General features: G+C 42.2%; 1 long non-coding RNA gene across 1 annotated transcript in view; it reads right to left on the bottom strand.

Moving 5' to 3' along the window:
- Positions 1–7,450: 7,450 nt before the first annotated feature.
- Positions 7,451–25,275, bottom strand: part of LOC143298912 (uncharacterized) — a 60,578-nt gene continuing 42,753 nt past the window's right edge. Inside the window, exon 3 of the long non-coding RNA XR_013057446.1 lies at positions 7,451–7,725. This is a non-coding gene — a long non-coding RNA (uncharacterized LOC143298912). The remainder of the gene's footprint in view (positions 7,726–25,275) is intronic.

Consider the following 25,275-nt stretch of genomic DNA (forward strand, 5'->3'; position numbering starts at 1 on the left):
TATGTATATGTATATATATATATGTGTGTGTGTGTGTGTATGTATATGTATATATGTATGTGTGTGTGTATGTGTGTATGTATGTATTTATATATGTATGTATATATGTTTATATATGTGTGTATGTATATATGTGTATACATATATATATGTATATATATGTGTACATATGTATATATATATATATATATATATATAGATGTATGTATGTAAGTATGTATGTATTTGTGTATGTATATATATGTATGCATGTGTGTGTATGTATGTGTATGTATGTGTGTGTGTATATATATATATATATGTATGTATGTGTACGTTTGTGTGCACATGGTGTGTGTGCATGGGGTGTGTGTGTGGGGGGGTGGGTGGGGGGGTAGATGTGCAATGCGGTTTGGCTGTCTGAAATGGAGAGGCACGTAAACTTCAGTAATCTGTATATTTGTATATAGCTATTTCCATTTGGTGCCATTTAATTTTTAATTTATCTTTTTTTTTTTTTTTCCTATTCATTTTATTCATTTTATTTGTTTGTTGTTTTCTTCTTATGTTGGACATGTGCTGCTGCCAAAAAGAAAATCTCTGTACCAAAGTATAGACAATAAAGTTTGTGTATTGTGTGTATTGTATTGTGAAATCCAGAACACAAATACCATAAATTATAATAATACAGGACATTGAGAAATGTCAAAGTGAGAAAGACCTTGGCATAATTTTCAATAAAGAATTATCATTTGACAAGCATATACAGAATATAATAAATGAAGCCAACCAGATGATAGGAATAATTTAGAGAACATTTACCTATTTAGATAGAGATATATTTCTTAAACTATATAAAGCATTAGTAGCATCACAAGTAGAATATGGTAATATTGTGTGGCACCCATACCTCAAGAGACAATCTACGGTCAGCTATAGAAAGGGTACAAAGAAGAGCAACTAAGTTATTAAAAGAATGCAAAGCTATGAGCTATCAACAGAGATTTATATACTTCAATCTGCATTCACTAAAGGGAAGACGGCAAAGAGGAGATTTAACAGAAACATACAAAATGTTAAATTGCTATAATGAAGTCAATATGAATTGAATAATATTTTTAGAATGCCAGATTAACACCAGCTTGGTGTTCTATTATACATCAGTTATGATTTTAGATTCATGAGTCGGCATACAACAGGCAGCCACTCTGCCGAGTAGAGGGAAAACAGCTCAGAACTGAACGTTCTATCCGTTTGTGTCGACTTTTTAGGGAGGGGTGTGGGGAGACTTCTGGTACGCAAAAAAATTGTCGACATATTTGAGGTGTTCACTTACACAAGGTCAAAATAAGCGAGGAAAATCTATTGAGATAAAGTGGGCTGTTGACCGGAGCCAAAGAATTGTGTTGACTTACCTGATGAGAAAATTTAAAGCGAGTTCGACTTTAGAGGAACTGAGGAACACTTGACTGGCTGCCTCGAGCGCTCACACACACACACACACGTGTGAAATTTTACATGTATGACTTTTTTTCATTTTTTTTTCATTTAGGGCCTGTTTACCCCGCCATGCATGCAGCTGTTTATTCTTAGGTTGTTAGACACATCTTCTAGCTTCCTTTTCCTGTTTTTGTCCTTGAGAACATTTCATTTCCTTTGTCCTTCTGCACTGTGGGCAGTCGCTTCCACCACCACCACTATTGTAATTATCATCAACACACACCCGCGCGAGCGTAGAGCAATTAACCAAAGTATAATGATATGACTAAGACTGTGGCTACAGCTACATTCACACCTTCATGATGAAGACTGGTAATTAACAACGAAAAGAACAATGATAATTCTAGTAAAACAGAGTAGACTATCATTTAAGGATTGGATTGTTCAGCCACTGCAGACGCCATCGAATAATACAGATCGAGGCTGTTACTATCACTACTGCTGCTGCGGGCGCAATAGCCGAGTGGTTAAAGCGTTGGACTTTCAATCTGATGGTCCGGGGTTCGAATCTCGGTAACGGCGCCTGGTGGGTAAAGGGTGGAGATTTTTCCAATCTCCCAGGTCAACATGCGTGCAGACCTGAAAGTGCTTGAACCTCCTTCGTGTGTATACGCACACACAAGATCAAATACGCACGCGAAATATCCAGTAATTCATGTCAGTGTTTGGTGGGTTATGGAAACAAGAACATACCCAGTCTGCACACCATCGGAAACGGAGTATGGCTACCTACATGGCGGGGTTAATATACAAAACGGTCATACACGTAAAATGTTACATGTCTGTGTGAGTGTGAATGTGTGTGTGTGTGCTTGAAATCTAAATGAATGACACAGGAAACGAATGATGAGCGCCCAATGGCAGCCGTCAGTCGGCTCCGGTCTACCCAGGTAGAAAAGTCCGTTGTGCAGATAACCCCGAGTTTGTAAAGCGCTTAGAGCATGGTCTCCGACCGAGGATAAACGCTATGTAAGTAACCATATCATTCTATTTAAGTGTCCATATCACGCTGCTACTAATACAACTACTACCACCACCAATGTTGATAATGATTATGGCATGATAATATACAATCGTTCAACCAGGCGGAGCCCACTTTCTACTACTACTACGACTACTACTACAATAACGATGACAGTGTGTGTTGGAAACTGTTGAAATTATTTTAAAAAATTGTGTGATTTGTTGAAATTTTCTGCAAGATAATGAAATTATTTCATTCGTGACATCTTTAATGCGATAGTGATAATACGATATCGTCAGTGGTGTTTTCTGCATTAGCAGTGCACAGGCTGATGGTTGCCGAAACAATGCCGCAAACGTAGCTTGCATGGAGAACGTAGCTTACATCAGTGGTATGGAGGGCAGGAGGCAATTTTCTGGAAAATCTTAAAAAATTGTAAAAGATTTAGAAAAGTTGTTGTGTAGAACTTTGCGAAATCTCCGTAAAGAAATTTTATTTCCTATTTGGTATCCTAAGATCTGAGACCGATTTGAACGAAGATTTTCATGCGTTTTACTATGCAGGCATATTATGAGAAATGGTATGAATCCACTGTCCTCATGAAGTTAGGTTTTAAAAACGGCGGAAAATAACCTATATCATGAACACAAACCGACACTTGTCAACTCAGACAGTCATGTTTATTGTTTTTCTTCGCAGGTTTGGAAGGGGTGGGGGAACAATGCAGGTCTGTGATTGGTGCAGACTGAATGGACGCGTCATCACAGACGATTTTTGGGCCTGTTAAAATGGCTTCATGTGAGTGTAGCGACTGAATCAATATCAAAGTTAAGTATAATGGTTCATGGGCAATGGGGTGTGGACTGGTTCATGGAGAGGTAGTGAACAACCTTGGGAGAAGGAACTGATCAACTTGAAATCATGGGATTGTGAAAGCCATTGTGTTTGCCATGACAGGAAGCCTCTCCTCTCCATTCATGTTGTTCGTGTTTTGTTTCCATGGAAACACCTACTCATCAGGGATATATGTGTGGCAGGCGCGAGTAGTGTATGTATATGTGTATATATATATATATATATATATATATATATATATATATATATATATGTATATGTGTGTGTGTGTGTGTGTGTGTGTGTGTGTCGTGGTAAACATTAAATTCATTTTCTCTGAAAACACTTTGTCTTCCGATACCAACTGAATTTGGAATAAACATAGTGGGAAAAACCCTTTACAATCTTACCGATAATAGGTCGTAACTCGTCCGGATTATGCCGTATATCCGGATAATGACCGGTTTATTTCGTTGAGATTATCGATCTAAAAATTCATAATTGGGCTCTACCCAGTTGCCAGAACGTATGTTTGGGTTTGAAGTCGACATTATATATATTTTTTTTCCCCGTGTCCTGTTCGCATTTACGAGAAGAAGAAATCTGGACAGAACACATGCAATGACTCTTACTACACCATCGACGTGTTTACTGTATATGAATAATATTCATTTTGAATGGATACTGAATTGACTACACACACACACACACACACACACACACACACACACACACACACACACACACACACACATACTCGCGCGCGCGCGTGTACAAAAAACAGAAAAGAAAAGAAAAAAGAATCGATGGTAGTTCTCACTGAGTTTCGGTAAGCAAAGCGCCGGTACACTGGTGCGCAGATCTGTAGGAAACGGCTACATGCTGCGGTGTGTGCCTGGCAGCGTGGCACGCCTCCTTTACCACGAACTTCAATTCTTAAATAACCGAGATACATCAAAATAACATGACTTAAACGATTTTGTTACTCCGAGTCCAGTAATCAGTTGGTTTTTAGCACTAAAATAGCATGAGATTAAAAAAAAAAAAAAAAAAAAAAAAAGGTTGGCAGGTGGCAGATGCGTTTTAGTGCTGCGAGTTCCGACCCTAATGTGCTTGGTTTAATCCTACTCCTCCGATGCCTTCTTCCCAAAATTGATGATGATGATGATGATGCTATGAAGGTCCATGTTGGTTGGGGACAACGTGACAAGGCTGTACTGTACACTTCGTTCTATTCTATATTTCGACGTTAACCAGGCCCGAGACATTCAGATACCTGTGGAAGGTATACTGGTCAGGAAATTTAAGCAACACTCCCAAAGACACATTCGTGAAGTGGACGACTGTCGACTGTGTGGTTCCAAACTTCCCATTGAAGTAACAGATTTGGATTGATATATTCAGTTTACACATTTTGTTTTTGAATTTATGTGGTTTGTTATGAAACAAAAATATTGATTACATTAACGAGTTTAAAAACAACAACAACCAAACTCTATAAGTAAAGGGAATCACCCTTTTCTATTTTCAGTGTGCATGTTTTGTTGTTGGTTGTTTCGCTTTTTGTTTTGTTTTTCTGAAGGATGCACATGTAAGCGCTGAAGTTTATACCTCTCTTGTTTGTTTGGTGGAATTTAAAAAAAAATTCAATTAATGCAAAATAAATATGCCTCAGTTAGTGATGATCGATTGCAGTAGTATCAAAGCCCACGGCCTAGAACTGCCTTTGACTTTCAAACGGATGAAGGAGATATCGGTCAATACTGGCATATTCCGCTGACGCCATATTTCATAGTCGTCAAACAACGTGAGCGCCTCTGATACTGTTCACTTAAAAGTTCGTATGTCTGGTCACATTTTCATACAATGTTTTTAGATCTGAAGAAGAAAAAAGAAAAAAAAAGTTATTAGTTCACTTCAAACTTAAAGAAAAATGATTACATTAACAATGTTTCTTAGCAGAAATTTTTCGTTGTTCACTTTAAAGTTGAAACTTTGATTTCGTAATTTGATTAAGTAATAGATACATGCATAACGATTTAAAGTTGAAAACATGTTTGTTGCTCACTTTAAACTTAAGTTTTGATCACTTTGACATACGACTGTTTTGTTAAAAATGTTTCTGGTGCTATTCCAGCTTAGATTTTTTATTTATTATTATTATTATTTTATTTTATTTTTTATCACCGTCAACGTTTATCTCACTTCAAAGTTGGAAACTATTTATCACTGTGACATCGAATATTTTAAAGTAGAGAAAGGTTTCTGTCTCATTTCAAAGAATAAACAATTGGCCACTATAAACATGGATTTTTTTTGTTCAAAGAAGAAAACACTGTTTCGTTTAGCATTGGTTGATATGTCTTTGTTCACATGGCTTACCCAGGAATGTCAAACCCAGTGGCGGTTCACTGACTCAGCACAAGAAAGTCGTGACAAAATGTCAACGACGAGCTGCTGGGAGCTTGCCTATTCCTGGATGGCCCTTCCTTCCTCCCACATGTTGTGTGCTTTATAATTAGGGACGGTTAATTACCGGTCTGGCTTTTGCCACAGCCTGTCGATCTATTCAGACTGGCTTTGGAGGCAGACAGACGACGTCGTCGGGTGTAAATTACCTCTCTATCTTCTGCACAGACATCGATACACGTGCACGTGCGTGTCGGAGACGGCGCTCTGTCTTTCGTAAGCGGCCTTTTCCCGACACTGTGTGCAATGACCACCCACCACCTGGCTTGGCTTCACTGTTCGTCTTGACCTTGATGGTCACTGAACATAAAAGTAGCTGTGTCATGACATTTGCTTGGAGAGAGGCAAAGAGAGAGTGAGGACAGGAGCAGACCGACTTTCAGACAAGACACACACACACACACACACACACGCACACACACACACACACACACACGCACACACACACACACACACACACACACACACACACACACACACACACAGAATACGTAAAGGTGTTAATGTCATATATATAAGGGTTATAAGGGTTCTTACAAATAGATATAAGGATTACTTACTGATATTCTTGAGGAAAGCCTCGCATGTAACGTGTTCAGCAAACGACATGAAACTGCTAAGATCCGTTTTGTAAAAACGTAATCAATAGACAAACAAACACCATTAACATCAAAGCTTTTCGAAACGCGCAACAAAATGAAGGATCCCCATTTCAACGAAAGACGCAACGATTAATTCATCCATTTCTTCCTTTTTTGCTCAAGAAACACTTCTTCTTCTTTTTTTTTATAGTTCAGGCGTATAATCACAACAAGTGTTCTTTGCAAATAAAACTGTGATGATCTGTAGAACGCATGCATTTGGCAAAAAAATTTTTGTTGTAATTTTCCCGCTTGATTAGTCTTCCCAGTGTCATCGTGATCCGCCTCTGTCTTTTCTGTTTCCTTCCGGTTTTTAATCTTTTGTGGCTGGTAACTGCCAGATAACAAGATCTGATGATAGTGATGTGGTATTCAGGGCTTGTCGGGATAAGTATACACATTCACACGTAACGCTAGAACACACACACACACACACACACACACAGAGGCACAGACACAGACACAGACACACACAGACACACAGACACACACACACACACATAGAGGCACAGACACACGGACACACACACACTTTAATGCAGATTATCAACATGTTAGTAGAAGAGACAAGAACTCATATCTATTATGATGCATTTTTCTGTGATAAAAATATATATACATTATGCAAAATACCATCATCTATTTAGCAAAATAAACAAAAAACATCTTAAAAACAGAACGCTAATGACAACAAACAGTCATTCACAAAATTGATTCGTAGTTTTATTTTTCAAAATTGCATGTCGATTAGCTATTGATATTCAGCATTTTGTACGTATGCATCTGTGCACGTACGTCAATTTTTTTCCTCTCCTTTATAATGAACAGACATGCAGTCACATAAATGAAAATCATCAGCCAGTCATCATGATGCTCTTTCATAATCATGATCTCACAGAAAGTTGTGTGGATTCAAGCAGTTTTTCTTTCTTTTTTGGGGGGTGGGGGTGGGGGGTGGGGTGAGGGGATGGGGGGGGGGATGGGGGGTGGTGGTGGGTGGTGGTGGTGGTGATGGTAGTAACTTGTTGACCAAGGACCATCCTGTTCTCCCATCAGTTCGTGATTTAGTTTTAGACCTACTCCCCCGCCTCCCACTGTACTGCCTCTCCCTGTACAGTCTGCTGTGCTCTCCCCGGGTGGTCCATGACGTGTATGGTGTTGTTCACCCCTCAGTGAAGTCCAGGATCTCCCCGAACACCATCACCAGGAAACGGCGATGGTTCGCAGGCAGCGCAGTTCGTAAGAATGTGTGTGACATCAGTCTACTTCCGTCGTTCAATTCTCTGGCTTGCCTTTCTCCAAGGACGTTTAGGAGGTGCGGGTTATACACAATGGTAGCTGTAAGAAAACAGGAAAAGAAGAAGAAGAAGAAAAAAAATGGGGAGGGTGGGTGGGAGTGGGTGGGGGGTGGGGGGGTGGGGGGTGGGGGTGGGGAAAGAGGAGAGAGAAGCGAGGGGCTGTGGGGGAGTAGCGGTGGAAGAGTGACGAAACTTGAGAGGAAAGAGAGAGATAGAAGGTGGAGAGGGGGGGTGAACAGAGGTGGAAGAGGTGGAAAAAAAAATGAGTGAGAGAGTAATCTCTCTTCCACCACCCCTCTTCTCCATCTGCCCCCTCTCCTCTTTCCTTTCCTTTCCTTTTTATGTATGTATGTATGTATGTATCTATATATATATATACATATATATCCTGCTTCTTTTTATAATATATATATATATATCCTGTTTCTGTTGATCATTTCCAAACACACACACACACACACACACACACACACACACACACACCTCCAAAGACACACACACACACACACACACACACAGACACACACACACACACACAAGGTGTGTATATGTTCCATCCACCTTCTCCCTTCTACCCCCAGCCCCCTTCTCTCCTGCCCTTCCTTTTCCCGTGCCAGTCCCCCAGTCCCCTTCTTTTTCCGAAGCATTGTTCTTGTTGCTCAAAGTCCAGTCGACGGACTGTCAAACCATACAAGTGCTCAACAGCGTCAACATAAAACTGTCACAATTACAATAAAACACTAAGACAAACCCACAAAAATGCAGTTCATGACACAGTATCCCAACCATTTAGCTCCTTATGGCAAATATGACTATGTCAGGCCAGAGGAGAGAGAAGCGAGGGGCTGTGGGGGAGTAGAGGTGGAAGAGTGACGAAACTTGAGAGGAAAGAGAGAGATAGAAGGTGGAGAGGGGGGGTGAACAGAGGTGGAAGAGGTGGAAAAAAAAATGAGTGAGAGAGTAATCTCTCTTCCACCACCCCTCTTCTCCATCTGCCCCCTCTCCTCTTTCCTTTCCTTTCCTTTTTATGTATGTATGTATGTATGTATCTATATATATATATACATATATATCCTGCTTCTTTTTATAATATATATATATATATCCTGTTTCTGTTGATCATTTCCAAACACACACACACACACACACACACACACACACACACACACCTCCAAAGACACACACACACACACACACACACAGACACACACACACACACACAAGGTGTGTATATGTTCCATCCACCTTCTCCCTTCTACCCCCAGCCCCCTTCTCTCCTGCCCTCCTTCTTTTTCCGAAGCATTGTTCTTGTTGCTCAAAGTCCAGTCGACGGACTGTCAAACCATACAAGTGCTCAACAGCGTCAACATAAAACTGTCACAATTACAATAAAACACTAAGACAAACCCACAAAAATGCAGTTCATGACACAGTATCCCAACCATTTAGCTCCTTATGGCAAATATGACTATGTCAGGCCAGCCATTCTGCTTAATTTATCACCCCCACAACAAAAATCGTAAAAAAGGAATAAAACCAATACTTCAATGCAAAAACAACAACAAACAAACAAAAACAACAACAACAACAACAAAAAAACACACACACCGAAAAACAAAAAACAAAAACAAACAAAAAACAACAATAACAACAAAAAACAAACAAACATAAACAAACAAACAAACAAAACACACACACACACACACACACACACACACACACACCCATAGAAAGGTCATATAGGTAAATAACACTGCAGAATGGGCAGCTAGTACCCATCCCAGTGTTTACGTCTCACTACCTAATCGCCAGAGTAAAACAGCACATATAGTACACCATAGAATGCGGAAAAGAGAGAAAAGTGTCAAGGCTTGCTTGAAAACAACTTGATCCAACGGTTAAGAAAGAAAAAAAGGTAGAAACGAAGAGTGATAGAAAAGAGGACATTTCTAGCACAGAATTTCCAGAAGGCGGGGATGCTATTCACACTGAAAGACCCCCGGCATCCCCATGGGGGGTTTCTGAAGTATAGGCCAATGTGTGTGTGCGCGTAAAAGTTTACATCATTTCCATTGTCCAGTTCCATACAATGATATTGGATCAAAAGCTGGATTTTGATTGATTGCGATTCATAGTCATTGTGAAACAAGAAAGGTTTATTCAAAAAAAAAAAAAAAAAAAAAAAAAAAAAAAAAACCACACAAAAAATTAGGCACGAAACAAAACAGTATAATAACCTCAAACTTTTATGTAATGCTTTGGAAAATATGAAACGCAAATCCGAAAAAAAAAAAAAAAAAAATCCAAATTGGTTGTTTTCCGATGTTTGGAATTCAGTCTTTTCGATTGTTCAAGTCATTTCAAATATAGATTTTCAGTTTCCCACCTGTACAAGCATAATCATTCCGCGGTTTTTGAGTGTGTGTAGTCATTAAAGCATGTTACGGGACTTGGCATTTGGCCAAAGAGGTGTTTGCGGGAAGAGCTTAGAAAGTGCAGTTATAGGCCTACAAGTCAAATGCGAAATGCGATAAGATATGTGAGAATGAGTCTGTTGCCTCGCAAATAGGCAAAGATGTGAGTGGCTTATTTCAATCATGTAGATGCATCATGTTGATAAGTTTCCCATTCAAAACATCTTGACGATTTTGGTTTAAAAAAAATCTTTATTCAGAAAAAAAAAAAATTATACATGTACACATAAACAGCGGAGCAACAAGTTAAGAGCTTACATCTTGACGCTTTTCAGCAATGCGTGCCAAAAGCCCAGACACGGCTAGTTGGTTGGGGGAGGACACATTTCATCCGTTCAAGACTCGACAACATGAATTGGGAAGAGAGAGGACAAACGGTAACGTCACACACCCATCCGCAACGTTCGGGCAGCTCACAGCCAACATCTTGTGTGTCGGCACCTTTACCCCCTGTTACTGACTGTTACATTCTTACCCCCTCCTCTCCACCACGACACGTTCATTCTCCTGTCACTTTGATAGTGATCATAATTTTGGAGCGTAATTTTGATAATCTTTGAAATGTACGATTTCTGTTTAATGTTCGATTATGTGTCAGTCTATGTGGTAGATATGTCTTTTTAGACAACTGTCTTTGAGCGCGGCAGCAAGCACAGAAACTGTGTATTCAAGAGAAAATGCTGTTTACACATGTATTCCTCCATCCCTCCGTTTACCACACCACCATCTCTCCCTGCTTCCGTCTGACTTGTCTGAAGTCTCAAGAACTCTTTCTTTCGTCACGTTTGTAGCTGAAGAGGCCGTGATCATATTGTGATCAAAGCAATGACAGATATGCATATGCATAACCAGCCCACGGTAAAAATACCTCATCCAATGGTATGTCCGCTTGCGCCAAGACAGCGCGACATCCTGGGCACGTGTCAGTTCAGGCCACGCCTGTTGAAAACGTGTTGTCGCGGTGAAACCCTGCAGCCGTGGTGATTATAAATTTGGCATCATGAAGATTAGGCCGAGGACACACATTTAGCCTCTTGACGAAACCAGGTGGAGGTTATGCCAGCCTCGCTATTTTACTGTCCAGCAGCCTTTTCAGTTGTTTCCAATTAACTTCTTAAAACTTCTCCAGTCCAGTTGATGTATGAACACGTATGGATAACAAACAATATCCAGTTGTTATGTAAGAAGAAAAATCAAAACTCGGCTACCTACACCAGTTTTTTTGTGTGTGTGCACCTCTTGAGTTGAATAGGATTTGAAATAATAAAACATTGTTCTGCGGCTGGAAAGCAGACGCTTCTTGTACTGAATCTTATGGTGTTAGTGCTTTCGTACTGTGTACCAACTACCGCTTCAGAGAGCAAATACCATTTGCAGTTTTTTTTATGCATGCATGTGAAGATTCAACGTGTCATTGAAACTCGTCTTGAAAAGAGCTAACCAAAAAGTCAACAGAAAAAGTGATAAACACAGCGAATAGTTTGGCAGGAAAACAGCGTGACTGAAGATGAATCTGCTCTGCAAACGCCTAAGTTTGTTGTTGTTCATGAGCCTCGTTGTGAACACGGGATCAGCCAAACTATTTCTTGCACAGAACTTGATGGGTGGAAGCCACATCACCATACTGACAAGTGCTTCACTGAAAACTGACAAAACATCACTGTCGTTACCAGATGGGGATGCTAAACATACGGACGCTGGTTTTGGAAGTAGACAAAAGAACTCCAGTTCCCAAAGAACTCTGCAGGGCGACGACGTCCATCGATTCAGCAGCTTTTCCAACACTTCCCTCACCACGAGCGCTAATCGGAGCGGCAAATGGAGAACAATGTTCGATTTCTTGAAGCACGTGTTATTTTTCAGCAACATTCATGGTAAAGCCAGCAACCAGACACAAACTCCTTCCTCCCTCTCTGCACTGCCTTCAAGCACGCCCCTTTCTGCTGGCACGGGTGAGGTCCCACACGAGAACTTTCCTTTGGTCATGCCCGCCACTTCTGCCGTGCCCCCTGTGAAGACTGGCCCCAAGACGTTCAAGACCCGAGGCCGGCGTGGTGCCTTCCCCCTGCTGCCGGACAACTACGCGGAGAGGCAGTCGTACTTCTCACCCACCGAGACGTGCCGGCAGAGGGATCTCGTGCGTGTCCTCCGTCCCCCTGGCTGTCTCCGGCGGGCGGTGCGCACCAGCTCCTGTGAGGGCACGTGCCACTCGCGATCCGTGCCGGACTGGGACATAGACCTGCAGCAGCTGCGTCACGTGGCCTACTGCACGTGCTGCAAGCCCCACCAGCTGAGCTACCGGAGGACGCGGTTCCGGTGCCCGGGGCGGCCCAGGAGGGTGCTGGTGGTCTACGTGGGGGTGGCCACGGAGTGTGCCTGTCGGCCCTGCTCTGAGGCCAGCCCTGCCCCGCAGCAGCCCTATGACTACTGACAGTCCCCCACACTCACCCTCAACCACGTCTGCTCCACAAACCTCCAGGTGGCCTTCACTGTTGACAGCACTTTCAGTCCCGATAGTTAACCTGCCATCCCATACCCACCTGTGTGGTGACACGCCAGGAACACGGGAGGTCTTTAACGGACCGTTATGTCCTCCCCGACAGGTCCGAGATGGGTGCAGAACCTCCACCACTGGTCTGCCTCCACCCCCACTTCCGCTCCCCCACTGCCGGGTCAGTCCTGTACCCTGTTGTTCAGCTGAACGACCTCCACCGCTACTTCCTTCATCCACATGCATGTGCCAATGTGACGCTGCCTGGCAATTTTCTGAGATGAAACATGAAAGAGAGACCGAGAGTGAAATCAGAAGAAAAGGACGGTGGGACTTATTGTTCCAGAACGTTTGCATGTCTGAGAACGAATGTACACGCTTACTTGTTTGAGTTGTGTACGAAGTAAGTTTTTTCTCTCCCTGGCATGAATATTGATTTACGTTAAGTTTCATGTGAACCAAATTTGTCTTATTTTATGTACGTTGACAGATATAGTTGCCTTGGATGAATATGAACAAAGGGTAACTGAGCTGAACATGAACTAAAAGCCAGATAAATGAATAAGTGAAGCCAAGAGAGTTCGTGTGTTGGGTCGAACATGCGTGAATGTGTGTGTGTGTGTGTGTGTGTGTGTGTGTGTGTGTGTGTGTGTTGACATGGCAGGCAAGCGTTTTTGTGCATGCGCGCGCTCGTGTGTGCGTAAGTTTGTGATATAATATAGTCATATAATAAAATATATCGCATTGTAACTGATGTTGAGTGGTGTAATTTGATAAAACATGATAATGAAATGCAGGCGTGCATTCTGCTACCACTACCATTTCCCACCAAAATATGTCAAAACGCAACTTGGCTGGCTGAACAGTTGTAACGCATGCCACTTGTGTACAGTGCGTTCATGCGGACAATTCTTTCAGCTGCTACATACCTATTTAAATCACATTAACTGCTGCAAAGCATATCAAAAACAAGCTTCAAGTTTGAACGCATACAGTTCCTACCACTGAATTAAAAAAGCAGTTGCATTCTTAAATGTCAGGCTACACTGGAGCTCGCCGATGACTGAAAACAAACAAATTACAATATGTGCGATCATTGTCTTCCCAGGTTTTTTTTTTTTTTTTTTTTTTTTTCCATTTCTCCATTCCGAAGCGGTTTGGCCCAGACAAGGCTACATCGCTTCAGAGCGTATGTATGGGCGCTTAATGGTTGAAAAAATGCTACCAGTGCAGGCAAAGCGAGTTTCATTCCGAGACCCGTGGTTTAACCACTGATAAAACACAACGGGATTTCCATTCGTTCTTCTTAGACCTATCTATTACCCTGAAAATGAAGTCATGAAATGTGTGCGTTTTACTTATGGGTGCAGGTTCAGATGTGATTATTTTACAAACTGAAATAACATTCCGGAATGTTCAAATTCATAATGTGTGTGTGTGTGTGTGTGTGTGTGTGTGTGTGTGTGTGTGTGTGTGTGTGACCGTGTGTGTGCCTGCGCGCGCGTGTGTGTTTGTGCGTTCACGGGTGTATTTATGCGGTTTGGGAATGACCCGTGTGTGTATGCGCTGGAGAGAGAGAGAGAGAGAGAGAGAGAGAGAGAGAGAGAGAGAAAGCATTTGGAACATTTTGTTGATTGACCTGACAAAACGTTCATGAGCATAAAGCTTGGCAAATTGTTTGTTCTGTGAATAATCGCTATTGCTCTGTTATTCAAACACAACTTGCGCTTACGGAAAAAAAATCAATCTTATAATCAAGAAACCGTATGCTTCCATTCATACAGCACGTATATTTTAATGGCTTGTATGTTGGATTCTAATTTCTGTTTTCTTCTTTAGTCTGGTTACATTTTCACACATACACACAGACTATCAACCCCTACCCCCCACCCCCCGGCCCCCTCTCTCTCTCCTACACATACACAGACATACGCTAGCGTGCGCCTGCCACAAACACAATGACACAACCATTAATTTTACACACACACACACACACACACACACACACACACACACACACACACACACACAACAAAACGAAAAAACAAAAACAAAAACAAAAAAACACGCACGCACGCACGCACAAACGCCATCGCACCTAATTTAACTGGATGGATACTCAATACATGCGTGTTTTGTTCATTAAATACCCACATGTAATATCGCTTATGTTGAAAGGATGTTCAACAAAAGACTGAAAGGTGTTTTGTTGTGAATGTTTTGCTGAATTAATAGATAGACAGGACTGTAGGACCTTCGGTTTATAAACACATTTCAACATTTAAAAAGTGAACAAAATAGTGATTCTTTTTTTTGGTTGTGGAGTGTATACATCCATCTTCATGACTATGAAATGCTGATGGTTGGCAGTAAATTATCAATTATGATTAATCATGTCGGAACTGTTGATCCTTGTAAATAAAATGATTTTACGTTGAGTTGTGGTTTGTGTGTTATTTATGGACACAAGAACACACGTGATTAATGTCTTTACCGTATCTCTCTCTCTCTCTTTCTCTGTCTGTCTGCCTGACTTTCTGAATTACTCCCTGTCTCTCTCTCTCTCCTTCCCTCTATCTATATATCTGTCAATCTATCTATCTATCTATCCCTGTCTCATTGTCTGAGTGTGTTATCGAACAGAGCTGAAACAAAGTAATTATATTCTCTAAATCTCTCAGTCTCACAGTCTCAGTTTGACTAACACAAGAACACACCTGGAAAATCAAACAAACAACTTCATCTTTCTTTTCGCTTCCTTTGTCCGTCTGTGTCATTATCCCGGTTTGTGTTTTCAATATACTCTGGAACAAACGTGCACAAACAAACAAAAACCGGCTTTCCATTCTCAAACTCTGCCTTATTTTTTTGTTGACAGGCTCAAGAACATATGTCTTTTCCCTCTCCAACACTACCCTGTTTTCTCACTCTTCTTTCTCCCAATTTACCTATCTCTCTGTTCCAGTTTTTCTGACCACTCAGGATAACAACTGTGCAGACATGCTGGCGCCTCGAATGTGTGAACATGTAAAAAAAAAAGAAAAAAAGGGCACATTAAAAGTCCCGTAATCCATGTCAGTTCTCGGCTTTTTGTGGAAACACGAACATACTCAGCATGCAAGGCCCCGAAAATGGAGTATGGCTGCCAACATGCGGGGTGAAAATGGACATACACGTACACAGAGGCTGACTGTACATGCGAGTGAACATGGGAGTTGCAGCCCACGAACGAATGAGATGAGATGAGATGAAGCGCTCATTTCCTGCTTCAGTGGAATAACAGAGCTAAGTTTATTTATTTATTTATTTTATTATTATTGTTGTAGTTGTAGTTGTTGCTGTTATCATGTGAATTAAAAGCGATCCCAAATGAACTGTAATACATGAATCACCAGAGATAAAGTAGAAGACACACACACACACACACACACACACACACACAGAACACTGAACACTGTCCACTGGAAACGTTAATGTCAATAGCTTTAACAGCCCGAAGAACATGAGAGTTATTCTTATACTTGTTGCGTATAGTCCAGTCGACCACACAGAACCATATCAGGACTGTCAAACCATACAAATGCTCAACCCTGTCAACACAAAACTGTCACATCTACAAAATAGCACTAAGACAAACCCACAAAACAGTTCATGACAAAGTATCCCAACCATTTTGCTCTTTATGGCAAATAAGACTTGGCCATGCTGAGGACGCCAGCCATTCCGCTTAATTTATTATCCCCAGATTACAAAAAATCGTAAAAAAGGGAAGAAACCCAATACTTCAAAGCCAAACAAATTACACATAGAAAGGCCATATAGGCAAATAACACTGCAGCTAGTGCCCATCCCAGTGTTTACATGTCACTACCTAATCGCCAGAGCAAAACAGCACAGACAATACATCACAGACTGCGGAAAAGAGAAAAAAAAAAGTGTTAACTCTCTCCATACGAACGGCGAAAGAGACGACGTTAACAGCGTTTCATCCCAATTACCATCATCAAAATATTGCAAGCGGAACGCTCTTATACTGAAGAGGTGAAGGTTGACAAAGAATACCACAGTTCTGACGACGGAAGCTAAAGGTTGGGTCATTCAGACACCCACTGGACATCCGAGGGGTCTGTGTAGAGGAGAAGAGAGGACTGGTCGTACTGAGTGAGTTAAGGCTTGCTTGAAAAAAGAAAGGGAATGGACTGGGAAGGCAGAAAAAGGAGACAACAGTGAAGATAGAAAAACAAAAGGCCGAAACAAAGAGAGTGACAGAAAAGAGGAAATTTCTAGCACAGATTTCCAGAAGGCAGGGATGCTGTTTATACTGAAAGACCCCTGGCATCCACACGGGGGATGACATTGGAGTACATACTACAAACAACAATACTACAAATAACAATACTACATACTACAAATAACAATACTACAAATAACAATACTACATACTACAAATAACAATACTACAAATAACAACGTGTAACAACAGTATTACTGCTGATGAAAACAAAATCCTAAACTAATTAACATTAACAATCAAGTTGTAAAAGCAGCTGCAGTTCGACCATCCATTCAAAGTTATATGATGTGAAGAAAGTATAACATATATTCCGTATGAAGCTGTCAACATATGATTTTATTTTCTCTATGAACAACACCTGGTACTATTTTGTTGTTTTTCGTCGAAGGTTATTCGCTTCGGCAAAATGCTAATGGTACCTGATTTATATTAAACACTCCAAAGAGAGAGAGAGAGAGAGAGAGAGAGAGAGAGAGAGAGAGAGAGAGAGAGAGAGAGAGAGAGAGTGTGTGTGTGTGTGTGTGTGTGTGCGTGAGAGAGAGAGAGAGAGAGAGAGAGAGAGAGAGAGAGAGAGAGAGAGAGAGAGAGAGAGAAACACACACACACAAACGAACGCCAACGAGCCGTGGGACATATGTATGTATACTCATACGCATATATGTGCGAATGTGTGTGTGTGTGTGTGTGTGTGTGTGTGTGTGTGTGTGTGTGTGTGTGTGTGTGTGTGTGTGTGTGTGTGTTAGAAACTCTTTTTTGACGCTTTGACACTTTAGTGTCATTGGCCATGAGGTCCTTATGACATGGGTGAATGCATCAACATACTTTCAATTTATAACAAACCATTATGATAAACGAATGGTGAAAGCAAATAATGAAACAAAACAAAGTTCCTTCTTTGAAGACAAAATGATGGTAAACAACAAGCCACGCAAAACATAATAACTCCGTTCATTCATTTATCAATGCACCATGCAACACTGCCTTGTTAAACTGTTAAATTGTTGAACCTATCTGACCACGTAGTTATGTTTGTTGTGCTTTATGCCTAATCTTTATAGCTTCTGATAATACATTTTGCTAACGAAATTATCACCTCGTGATCTTCTGATGTTAACATTCTAAAGAGATCCTTTCTTTTTGTAAATTCTTCAGTTTCCAAAAACCAAACATGTACTTCTCAAATCATCATATGATTTACAATCAAACATAAAATGAATTGCATCAGCAACTGTGGAGTTACACAAAGGACATGAAAAATTTGTGGGTGTACCTGGCATAGACCATTTTTTGTTGACATGAAAGCCTAGAGTTCTTAATCTAAACTGGGCAAGCATTTTACGATGCCATTTATTCGTAATAACAGATAGGAATTTTTCGGCTTGAAATATACTTTTAAATAAATGGAACCAGCTGTACTTACTTTCACTTTCTATGTCTGAATGCCAGTTTTGATTAAACACATCAAGCAGTCTGGATTTAAATTCTGAAATAAAAGTTTGCTCATAGCCCACACCTTGACACATCCAGACAATCGCAAAACCATTTTCTGACAAAATCGTTACTTACTCAAGAAGCCCAATTTCCTTTTCCTTTCTCTATCTGGGATAACATCATATCATATACCTGTTTACAAAGTCTACTCTGAGGCAATTTCAACAGTTTAAGCCAATATTTAATACACTTTACACATGTTTTCACATTCAAAGGATACCTCCCAGCTTCACCATACAGAGCTTTGGAACAGTTAGAAAACGTTTTACTGCAAATGTATGTACCAGAGAGAGAGAGAGAGACAGAGAGAGGGAGAGAGAGAATGCGAATGTTATGCTGCTGCTGATAAGGATACTTATATAGCGCTTATCTTCGGTCAGATACCTAAATCTAAGTGCTTCACTAACACGGAGTCTTTAACACAACAGCAAATCGCCTGTTTTCCCTTAACAAAACCAACGCAACAAAAGGATTCGCCATATTTACCTCTGCTTCGTGGGCATTCACCCTTGGCAGATAGTAAGGGTAACATGTGGACCCGCGGGTAGGCTCTTGTGTTCCTGAATACCTTCACCTTCACCTTCACCTCTCCCGTAGTCTGGGTTCAGACCGTTGGGGCACCGCTGCTGACCTGGCCACCACCCCTCTCCACTCTTCACGGTTTTCTGATTTCCTCAGGGCGTCACCGAGCGTCAAGCCTGTCCACCCCCGGATGTTGTCTTCCCATCTCTTCTTCTGCCGTCCTCTCCTTCTGCCTCCTTGTACGGTGCCTTGCAGGAACGTTTTGGCAAGACCAGATGATCGGGAAATGTGTCCATACCACCTAAGTTTGCGTTTTTTCACTATGGACAGAAGGTCTTCGTAGGGTCCAATACTTTGCTTGATTCTGTTCTTTACTTCCGTGTTAGTGATGTGGTCTCTGTAGGAGATGCCAAGTAGTCTACGAAAGCATCTCATCTCGACAGCTTGGATTCTTCTCTCGATGTCCGCAGTCAGGGTCCAAGTCTCGCAGGCGTAGAGCAATATTGATATAACCAGGGAACGCATCAGTCTGATTTTCGAGCTGAGAGCGATGTTTTTGTTGTTCCAGATGGTGTTCAGCTTGTTGAGTGCCATTGTTGTTTGGGCAATTCTCAAGAGTACTTCTGGTTTAGATCCTTCATCTGACACGATTGCTCCCAGATATTTGAAGCTGTGGACTGTTTTAAGCTTTTCGTCGTTGACTTTGATGTCAATGCTGATGCCGTTGGTGTTGTTAGTCATCAGTTTGGTTTTCTCCGCACTGATTTGCATTCCTGAATACCGGATATTGCTAAATCTCGGGCAGTTTGCCTTGCCTCAGGCAGACTATCCGCAGGTACACATTTACCCGCAGGCACGATGGTCTTTTGAAAACGGACTCAGGAGTCTGGAACTGCGTTCCAGTTCCAGAGACTTAATCTTCCTTATCTTTTTTTGTTTTTCTTCTCACGAGCTCTTGATTTATATTGGAGGGGCGTGGAGAGTGTTAGTTTTGTTTTTTTGTCGTTAATTTTGTTTTTGAGCGGCCACTGAGATGTACTTGTTTTCTTTCTCTTATATTCAATATAAACTTGCCAATTTAATCCCAGTGCCGAAAAGCTCTGCCTACTACTGTGGATCCGTCTTTATGTTTATCATGTATATCTGTGTGCGCGCATTTTCTGTTTTGTTTTCGTGGTAATGAAGATAGATTTTCCTTCAGTGAGACATTCCACTGTACGTGCTGCTGTGTGTGAAACCCCTCTGTGTGTCTGCCTTAGCAAATGCATCCTCTTGTGTTTTTCTCGTGTTTGGCTCTGGACCCGAGTCTGCTTACAGCTCCGGAAAGTTCTGAGGGTGCCTGCAGGTTCCCCGGGTGCCCGTGGTCTTCCCGGATTCATGTAACCCACCTTCCCGAGCCTCCGCCGTTTTCCTGGGCGCCCGCAGCCTTCCCTAGTGCCCTAGTGTTCCTTGGGTTTTGTTACTAAAGTGTCCCTGCCGGGCATGGAGACAGACTGCCGCCTTGCTGGATAACCTCAGCGTATGGCCTGTCTGTAGAAGGACCAGGACTCTCAGTGGTTGCCGGCATCTTGGAGGTGTGTCTGTGGCATGGACCATCGTGCTCAGGACCAACGTGATCCAAACAATGAACGGTAGAGGAAGCATGTGCATGTGTGAGCACAGTGCACAAGAGGGGTGAGTGTGTGTGTTCGAGCGATTGCTGTTTTGTTTTGTTTCTTAGCCAGTATCTTACAACACTCTACTTGAGATTTAGTTAGGTTTTCGCCAATCAACATTTAAGAAGTATTTCATTGCAAACAAATGCAGTCTTTCAATTTCAGCACCATTCTCAAACGTCCAGTCTATCTATGTATATATTTTATATAACAAAGTATAACTAGAACTGCAGAGAGAGAGAGAGAGAGAGAGAGAGAGAGAGAGAGAGAGAGAGAGAGCATTCAGCATATGTTTTCGCCTAAACGACCTGCGTCTTTAAGCTGCTAATGTGAAGGGTTTTTTTTTTCTTTTTCTTTTTTTTCTCTCCCTTTTCCCCCTGACCGCCGGGCTCACCACCATCACCATACACACCACAACCACCACTGTCGCCCTCCTTCTCCCCCTCATCAGCAACGTCATTAATGGAGCGGATCCGCCCCTCTTTTGATTGACAGTCGTTTCTGTCGGCAAGCTTTTCTGGGTGGAACAAAAGGCGAGCGACTTCATTAAGGCGGCAGGCGAACAGGGAGTCCCTTGGGGTCTGTGGCCCAACGCTGTGGATTACCCACAATCCCTGTCCCTTCACCTGGCTAACGTCTAGACAGCTCGAGCAAAAGACCGCATAAAGCCCAGCACGAAGCTGCTTTTCGCTCGTCTATTTTCGTGCTGATGTATATACCATGTCTTCACCATGGCCAATTTGAGGGGGGGGAAAACCAACAAACAAGCAAACCGTGGAGAGACGTAACATAAAACGAAAATAATAAGACAGAATAAAATAAAGTAAAATATCATTAAACGTAAATAAGATCAAACTAAACTAATCGAAACAATTAAACAACAAAAATATACAGAAAAATAACAGAAAACAAATGAAAATTTAAGATTAAATAAAACTCAACAAAACAAAGTGAGATAAAAACGAGAAATATAGACCAGGTAGAAAAAAGCATGAAGAAAAGACAAGAGGGAAAGGAAAACACGACAACAAACAAAACGTAGCAAAAGTTTTAAGTTGAACTTCTTCGGTGACGTTTTACAGTTTTTTTTATACAAATCACGACCGCTTGTAAGTTGCGATATATATCTGTGAGCGGGAGAGGTAAAGACTATTAACTAATAAAGGCTAATGTTAGAAAGTAATAAAGTTGACTTTTCTTTTACTAAGTAAACTAAATCGGTTAATATCTAAACCAAACCAAATTAACCCATCCTAACCCAACCAGACCAGCCTGGGCTAATTGACAACGTACCAAGCTTTACAGTGTATTTTTTTCCGGACCCGCAAGTACGTTTGAAAGTTTTTCTTTTTTCATTTCGTCTCAAAAAAGATCGTGGAAAATATCATATTGAACACTTCTTTCATTTCGAAATGTTATTCGTTGGCGATTTCAATGAAATATCAAACAGAAATGAGTTACAAAATGAAGGACAGCCATTTCTTCCCCTGTTTTTGCTGAGTCTTACTCGTCACAGCTGATTTGTCAGGCCTGTTGAGAATGGGACGGCAAGCTTTGAAACGTTTCTAGGCTACGCTTTGTAACATACACACACACACACACACACACACCAAAAACTAAAAACAACAAAAACGAGTGCTTCCTTTATGATGAATTTCACAGTTCGTCAGTGTGCAGTGACATGCTGGCCTGTCCGCCAGTGAACCGTGGATTGTCTATCGGCGATAACATCGGCAGCTTGACCACTTTATGTGACCTGTCTTCGACAGATCTTGAGGATAAAATGGTTGGTCGCAATATTTATCAGACACAGAATGATCTGTCCAGAGCTGATACGGCACATGTCCACCTGACAGGATGTCGGATGAGCGTATCCCCCAAACGGCTGTTCCACAGGGAACGGTCACAGGGAAAGCCTGCTATTGGAGGGCAGAAAAAGCGCTCCGTGGTGACATTGATACCGCCACCTTGGAAACCCTTTTTTTTTGCAATGGTGTTCAAACATATCTTAAATATTAATTGTTAAAAAAATCTCTTAATTGTTAGTAGTACCCAAACTTTGCTACACCTTTCTATATTTTCTTTATAACATTGTAAGTCCGAGAGCAATTGATTGGTGCAGAAATTCCAGAAAGCGTGGATACGGGATCAAGTCAACCTCTGTGCCCAACCTGTTGCAGTAAGTAAGGGAGAGGACTGCAGGATGCCAGTGCAGTGTCATGATGACCTTCGTGAACTGTGCGGCGCCACCCGTCTCCTCTCGGATGGCTGGGTCGACCAAAAACATCCTTGTGCATCCTTGTGCACAATGTTCTGCTAGAGAGAGAGAGAGAGAGAGAGAGAGAGAGAGAGAGAGAAGAGAGAGAGAGAGAGAGAGACAGAGAGAGAGAGAGAGACAGAGAGACAGAGAGAGAATGACGGTGATCGAGTTGCCGCCATGCAGTGAAGAGGCTTTGGCAGTATCATGTATTTCTGGTCTTGTGCTGAGAGGCCTGAGATAACCTCCCACCTCTTCCCCATGAGGTCGGCAGGCTGTTTAACCAACCTGGCTGAACAAATCCCACGCACACAATTCGGCGTGCACCACGTTTGAGGATATTTCGTCGTTTCAGGATATTTCGTCAGTTCGGATCAGCTTTACCTCAGCCGGTCGTCAATGCAGACTCGGCAGACGAATATGGGTGTGGCTGTGTATGAGGGACTCAGGATGAGCAGCGTGGGAGTAACGCCACTGAAACGGCGCGGATAATGGGGCAGAAAAAAAGGAAGTCGAGGTCACAGTCCTGGATAAATAGATCTGCCGGAGTAGATAGCGGGTTTTTTTTTCCCTACCTACGCAGTGGGTTTTCCCCACTGACTTATTAATCAATGATTTTTTCTCACGGTCTTATCAATCAGTGGTTTTCCCCTGCGGACTTCGGGACAAATGCAGGGTTCGAACAAGGCTGGGTGTGGCTGTGTGTTGGGGTTGAGTTCGTGTGTGGTGTGTGGGTTCTCTCTCTGAACTCGGGATGAGCGACGTGGGAGTGGCACCACTGAAACAGCGCAGAAAATGGGGGCAGCCAGAAGCGGTTTCTCAGGACGGAACCAGAAGCAGTGTTGACGGGCGCCATGGCCATTGTATACCTAATGGAGTGATGGCCTAGAGGTAGTGCGTCCGCCTAGGAAGCGAGAGAATCTGAGCGCGCTGGTTCGAATCGCGGCTCAGCCACCGATATTTTCTCTCCCCCCCCCCCCCGCCACTAGACCTTGAGTGGTGGTCTGGTCGTAGTCATTCGGATGAGACGATAAACCGAGGTCCCGTTGCAGCATGCACTTGGCGCACGTAAAAGAACCCACAGCAACAAAAGGGTTGTTCCTGGCAAAATTCTAAAGAAAAAATCCACTTCGATAGGAAAAACAAACAAAACTGCAGGCAGGAAAAAATACAAAAAAAAAAAGGGTGGCGCTGTAGTATAGCAACGCGCTCTCTCTGGGGAGAGCAGCCCGAATTTCACACAGAGTAATCTGTTGTGATGAAAAGAAATACAAATGCAAATGCAAATATTTGTTTGCATCCGGCCCCGGAAACGGAGCATGGCTGCCCACGTGGCAATGTAAACACGGTAATGCATATAAAAACCATACGCAGAAAGGAGTGAAAGCGGAAGGTACATGCAGAACCATAAACGCAGAAGAATGAGAGAAGAAGCAGTGTGGTGGAGTGACAATGAGGATCATGGCAATACATGCGGACTACTGACAGTACAGGTTTGGACAAACACTAAGGCCACAGTGACCCGTGTGGGGTAGCGAAGATGGACAGTGTTGGGGTATCGCCACAGAGCATGCAGTGAGGAGCCTGGGGGGGGGTGGGGGTGGAGACGTAGGGAGGGAGGGTGGGGTTGAAGGGGTCAGGGGGGCGTAACACACACACACACACACACACACAGAGAGAGAGAGAGAGAGAGAGAGAGAGAGAGCTTGAGCTTTCTTTTAAGATCACATTGACTTATTGAGGAGGATCAATGACTGAACGACGACACCAAGGAGATACCTCGATTGTTGAGCAGGTGTCTGTCGCTCTGACCCCCGCGTGCTTCCACTGATGAAGCAAATGTACAAAATGTAGCTCTCTGTCCTATTAGTAACACATGCGTCAGAAAAAAAAGACGAGAGAACAGCAAAAAGGAGAGAGAGAGAGAGAGAGAGAGAGAGAGAGAGAGAGAGAGAGAGAGAGAAAGGGGGGGGGGTGGGGTGGGGGTGGGGGATGGGGGAGAGACTGTGCTTTGGTTTGCTAATTGGCCATACTGGTCTTCAGTCTGGACAGTTGGAAAATCCCTCAATGTCTCTCAATGAACACGCATCTGTCACAACCCAAACTGACTGTTATCTTTGTTCAGGAGTGACTCTGACCGGGAACATTTTCACTTGAAACAGCAACTCGGGATTACTGATTAACTGAAAGTCTGGTATTTGTTAGGGAATGTTGTATCTCTCTTTACTAAGTGGTCAGTAATGCGTGTGCTTCAGACAATGAAATTGTGCTTCCTTGTTGGACAATTTTCAGTCAATACTAACGTCTTTCAGTATTTGTCATCATTCTGCTTAATAGTAACATCTTTTAAAAAGACAATGTGTAAAAACCAGTCAGGGTTATCTCGACATAAGGACGACACCTAAC

Source organism: Babylonia areolata, chromosome 2 (assembly GCF_041734735.1).
Source record: "Babylonia areolata isolate BAREFJ2019XMU chromosome 2, ASM4173473v1, whole genome shotgun sequence".
In the NCBI taxonomy this organism is placed as follows: Eukaryota; Metazoa; Mollusca; class Gastropoda; order Neogastropoda; family Buccinidae; genus Babylonia; species Babylonia areolata.